Raw genomic sequence first — 6545 nt, forward strand, 5'->3', positions numbered from 1 at the left:
AGAGTGACATATGGATGTTATATGTGAAGAGCTATGCTTGTGCGTGGGGAATACCCAATAAACATGGAAAACTAGCATCCTGAAAACTGAGCATGATTACCAAGTGAGGTTATACTGGTTAGCTTAAATTGCTTTGACAACCCAGCTGACAGATGTCAGCGTGGTTTAAGGTAAGGACACAAATTGGAGATGGGACGTTTCAAGGAGAACGCAAAAGAGACATCAAAGTTGTCAAAGCATATTGGTCTGCAAAGAATTCAATCCGTGTTCTCCTTGTTCATTCTTATATATCCTTTGGCATCTCTCTCCAAGTTTGCAAGTCATGTGAAAGGTTCCAGTTTATGCCTCCATGGCCTTTGCTTCACTAATCATTCATTGGTTTGTATTCTAGGAAATTCTTTTTTTTTTTTTTTTAATCCCTATTTTGTTGTACCTAGACTATAGCCTTCAGCCTTATCCTTCAAAAGGCCTTCACCTTAGCTGATGTCTCAGCAATTTATTTATGACCGTACAGTGTCAAATATTTTTTTTTTCCTTCTGCTGAATGCCAATGATTGTGTTGTAAAGTCTTCTTTTTAAGGCCAAGGCATCTTGATGTTTTGTATTGCCATTCACTTTTAAAATGGCTAGCTACCAAGTTAGATTTTTTCCCTTTTCCCACTAAATCTTTTACTTAAAGAAGAGGGTATTTCTCTTGGCTTATGGCTTAACAGCTTCTGTATTTTTCTGATTGAGTGACCTTCTATGTTTATTTTAATAATTTTTTTCAGCATTTTTATATTCATCCTGTTGCAGACTGGCCAGGGCTTTGCTGCAAAGTCTTCTTTAAAAGCAGAAATATTTACTTGTTCTTCAACTTGTCCCCCTGAGTGTGAAATGGATTTTCTGGGTTGCCTTATGGCTTATCATCCTCTACTTCTATCTTGTTGATCTCTTCCTTGACAGTAATTGTAACTGTTTTTTCTGCTATTGTGTCCCCACACTGAGTCATTCTTACTCTTCATGTTCTGACCATAAAACCTTGACATCATCAAGGATTTCAATCTTGTATTTTTTTTTCAACTGTAGCTTTCAACTCAGAAAAAAAGTAAAGAATTTTCATAAGATCATGATAATCTTTCCCTGTGCTCTCTTGGCACTGCTATGCAGAAGATCTGAGTCTATAAATGTATTTTCACTGCTTATAGTAACAAGAGAAACAGAGCCAATATGACTTTCTCTTGCTCAATATTTCAGTATGATATTTCAGTAGCCTAGACAATATCACCACTAGTAGTAGAATAAACATATTTCGAGTTTGGAATATATGGTTCTGCTATACTTTTCATACTTGTGAATCTCTTTATTATTCCATTGAGTCAAAGGACTCTTCTGTGGAGGTTAGAATGCTTCCCTCCACTGCTGGTTTCCATAATAGTGTGTTGCATTGGCAGTCTTAACAAGAATCTGATTCACTGTCAATTAGTTTAATGGGTGACATACATTGGCTTTATTATAATCCTCAAATAACTTTGAATGGTGGTGTTCCTTTTCTCCCAGCTGTATGTAATAATCAGTTTTATACTTGACAGCTTTGTTCAGAACTGAGTTAAACAGGGTGTATGTAGCTCAGCTTACTGAGTGTATTTTGTATGAAGACTTTTTCTTGTTTGCAAAGATTTATTTCCTTCTCTCATCTGTTCAGGATGGAGGATCAGTGTACAGAAAAACACACACTGAGACTAGATGCTGCTGAGTGTGGCCTAATATTTAGAGAGACAGAACTGGATGTGATAAGAATGTCACCTCATTAAGCCTGGAATAATTTCAGTTTGGCAAGATTTCAGTTCTGCTGGACCTGACATAGGGTCAACGTGAACTCCTTTGGTGTTAGGGTCAAAATTGTCCATGTCCTAGTTCTACTTTCGAGCTAGAGCCTTGTATCTTCAATCCTGTTGCACTCTGCTTGCTAGGACTCCAGATCTTGTTGCAGTGTAGTAAACAGGCTGCCTTAGGAAAGGTAAACCTTTGCAGAGCTGTGGAATTAGATAGCTACAGTAGCATTTCTGTGCTTTCTGCTTCCATGCCAGAAACCAAATGAGATTGTCTATCACATAGGCTTGACCTTGTCTCTTTTAAAATATTCTTGGAGGTCCAGGGCTCTCAGCATCAGGATTTGAGGAATGGCAAACCTGAGAAGTGTTCCCAAGTTCAGTGATACTGGGACACTGTGCCCAGTGGGGCTGATTTAAAACAGTAGGCCTTGGGAGTGTAAGTAGCTGATCATGAAAGCTGACAAGAATATTTAAGATATTAATGTAATAGAAGATATTTAAGTAGGAGAAGGTAAAAATAACAAAGCTTAGTTTCACTGAGACTGCAGAGTGCAGTCCGTCTTCATTGGGCAGTGTGACTGCCTTTTTTTGTTTGTTTGTTTCTGGCTTGCGAAAGGTTAATACTTCCAGATTTTAATCTCCCTCTTGATGAAATCTGGCATTTCCTGTGAATGTGCTGCATGAGAGACAATTTGTTTCCCCCTAAATTTCTGTAGGGATACAGATTTTGTAGAAGTTATTTCTCATTACATTTACAGAATTCTAGATATAATATTCCTGCATCTTGAGATGTAAACAGAGAATGCATCTGATCTATATGGTAGAAAATTTCCATAGGTACCTGTGCATTAAGGTAGCTTTGATGTGCTGTATGTAGTTAGGAATGTTGGTAGTAACAGTAGTGAGTACAAAAAGTTACTTTTCTGGTTTTGAGGTGTGCCTTATAGAATGCAAATAGATATTAGTTTGTGCCTTAAAAACATGTTTGAGACCTTTAATGTTTCATATAAAATCACAGGCTGTTCTAACCTATCCCAGAATCAGTCATGAACTTGTGGAAGATGAGCAGTTACTGTTGTATGAAACTAGGATGAGATCAAAACAGGGTCCAAAATATTGGAAATATTTGAAGACACTAACAAATATTGTTGGTTATAATTCTGGTCACTGGTTATAAACCTCATGGTATGAACCACCTAATTTATAATGTGTACCATGGGAAAACATCTAATTTGGTGACAAGCATAGAGTCTAGCAAAGATTTCAAAAAAAAAAAAGGCAGTCACACTTAAACAACTACTTTGTCATCTAATTGAACGTGTTTTCTAAACATTTATTATTTAATATGCCTTTTATTAAATTGAATTTCATACCTTCAAAATATTCTGGTAAATAAATGCCCTTTTCTCTGTGAGATGCAAGGTTAGTGTTTATTTTAAGTTAAGACTGTTTTTCTGAGAAAGATAAGAAAATCAACATATGCTGTTATCACTCCTCACTTTTGAAGAAACAAAGTGAGGACTATCCTTGGAAAGTAATTGATATTCCTGTACAGGTTGAAACTGATATACAACAGATAAGCAGAATGCTTCTAGTCTGTGTTCTAGCTGAAAAAAAACACAAACATGACAAAGATTATTTTATATGGCCTCTTTATATGGCCAGATCTTTGACCTCTTGGACCATTTTACTGGTTTACCCAGGCCATTTTAAACACCTTAGACATATGTAACTTCTAGTCACATAAGTAGAATATAAAACTATTGAAGTAATGCTAAGTTAATGTTGTCTACTAAATGATCATAAGGATAAATGTGTAACTAAGGGTTCAATTGCATGTAATCGTTTTGCACTAAAAGTGTCATCTATATCTTGGACAACATGCAGCAAAGAAGTGCAATAAAATTGCATTGCTTATCTAGGTAAGCTTGTTAACAGTTCCACAGTCTGATGGAGCAACTTGTAATGAAATCTGGTCTTCACAGATCACTATTGCTATGACTGTCATAGATCACTATGACTAGTCAGAAAGAATATAAAGAAAACTTTAATATCATTGGGAGGAAATATAGTGAATATTGTCTGAAGTAAAGGCAGTAAAAATATAGTTCTGTTAAGTTTCACACTGAGGTTTTCAGAAATTAGTTCTGGTCATGACCAGATTTGATATAAAATGTGACCAGATTTGGTATAAAATTACAAGATCCATCTTCTGGTATAAAATGACAATTTTAAACTCAAACTCATCATGGTTAGTGGTGGCAGTGGCGATATGAGGTATCCATTAATGTTCTGGCTATAGCTTCAGTGCTAAATGTGACCATGGTGGAGTGAACTACGGGATTCACTCCCTGTTTCCATCAGCAGAGTGTTTATTCTGTTCCAGTCTGTTTTACACGTGGAAATTCATTAGACAAAATGATTATATTGGTTTTATCTCAAAAATATTTTGAAGATAATGGGGTGTTGAGGTGTGACAAACATGATTTTGTCTATGTTTTTTTTATATATTTTTTTTTCCAAAATAGATGTACAAAGCTTTGGACTTGAACAGCAAATGCTAAACTTATTCATATCAGGGAGTCTAATATTACCGATCTTACAGTGTCACTCATCAGGTGAGAATTGTACATGCCCTTGGAAGCTGTAAATATTTTGTCTTCAAGTGAGTAAATCATTTCATCCTTTGAGCTCCTCATGCACATATCAAGTCCATTTAAAAACAAACAAACAAAAAACAACAACAACAACAAAAACTTGCATTAAGGGTTACTTGCATTAATTGTTTGCTTATTTTGTCATTTTCAGTGTTCTGGAATCCTCTCCCAAAGCTCTGCAATTCAGTACCCACATAGCCTCATGCTGTAGTTACAGAGCAGGTACAGTGCCCTTGGAAATAGGGGAGGGATGTCACCTTCCTTTAGGGGAGGTGTCAGAGATGTTTGAGCCTCAAACATGTTTATGCACAAAGGGAAAAAGAAAGGTGACAACTGTTGGAGAACATCTCCTGTGAGGGGCACAGGCACCCATCTAACAAACTGACCTGAAGTTCCATGGGTTTCGCCGCTAACCAGGTGCTCAGACCCAGGATGTTGTGGGAAGACTGTTGAGGCTTGTTTGGACTTTGGACTGTCACCTCCTGTTGCTCTTCCTTGCGGGCACCTATGATACTGCCAGGGAGATGCTGAGCCTACCAGGAGTGACCACAGGGCTCTGGGGCTCAGGTGGATTTTGTGGGGCACCAGGTGGTTTAGTCTGTGAAGATCAAAGGCTTGAGAAGGAGTAAATGGATCCTGTAAGTCAACACCTGCCTGGTTGTGAAGCTGGTGTTTTTGAGAGGGATTTAGCTTTTGCATTCATGGAAACCTCTGAGGATTGGTGACTGCTGGGAAAATATGTGATCCACTCAACTATGCAGAAAAAGCACCTCTGCCAATAGGCTGAGCAACCTACTGAAGAGAACTGTAAACTAGGAATGATAGGGGAAGGAGACTACAACACTCAGTTAACGGAAGAAACAGTGGACAGGGCTGAGAAGCAAATGGTGTAAGGTAATGGGTACAATAGAGATCTCAGGAATTAGGAGCTCAGGATACAAGGTAAATGGAGGACCTAGAATCCTACATGTGGTGTGGCAGCTACAACGCTTGGAATAACTTAGACATGGTGGGAGAGCTTGTGTTACTGGGGTGCAGGAGTCAACAGGTGTAGGCTCTTCAGGACAGATAGGAAGGGAAAGAGGGAGTTCCTCAAGTGAAGGAGCATTTAAATATATGGAGCTCTTCTGAAGCACAGATGATGGGAAAGCTAAGAGTTTGTGTGTCATGATAAGGGGAGAGGCCAGTAAGGGAATGCAGACATCATGGTGGGATTTTGTTATAGGTCATCTGATGACGATGAGCAAACAAAGCCTGTAGACAACTTGAGGAAATGTCTGACTCATAGGCTGCAGTTCTTATGGGTGAATTGAACCTCTCTGAAATCTGCTGGAAAAATTATTGTCAGGATTAATTTCTTTATACAAGCATTGGAGGGGTCAGTTACATGTGACACAGGATTGTATCTGCTGTTCACAAAGAAGGCAGGAGTGGCTGAAAGTGTAATAATTAACAGCAGCCTTGGCTGTAGTCACCTTCAGAGTGACTATGAAATAGGGGAATTCAAGGTCCTTAGGGAGTGAGAAAGGCAACTAGCAGCATAACAGGCCCTGGACTTTAAGCAAGCAGACTTTGACTTATTCAAGCAACTGGTATGTAGGATCACACTGCAGCTCTAATGGGTAAGAGCTTGTGAAAGCTGGCAGGTTTTGAAAGGATAATTCCTCCCAAATGCAGAAGCAGTCCATAATCAGGAAAGCAAGCAACAGCATCAGGAGACCAGGCTGGCTAAGCAGGAAGCACGTGGTGGAGCTCCAATGCAAAAACAGTGTAAAGCAGGGACAGACTACAAAGGAGGAATTTAAAAAAGTTGTCCAAGTATACAGGACTAAGGCTATGAAAGCCAAAGCTCAAACAGAATTGATATGTGCAAGAGATGTTAAGGATAAGAGGGAATGCTTCTACCACTGCACTGGCAGGAGGAGGCTGAACAAGGAAACTGCGGGCTTGTTGATGAATGAGGTGTGTGATTTAGTGGCAGTGGGCACAGATAAGGCTGAGGTGATCATGCCTCCTGTGCCTTGGTCTTCACCAGTAAGGCCTCACAGGCCTCTATACTTAGTGAAAGTGCTCA

This window comes from Anas acuta, chromosome 2, assembly GCF_963932015.1.
Source record: "Anas acuta chromosome 2, bAnaAcu1.1, whole genome shotgun sequence".
In the NCBI taxonomy this organism is placed as follows: Eukaryota; Metazoa; Chordata; class Aves; order Anseriformes; family Anatidae; genus Anas; species Anas acuta.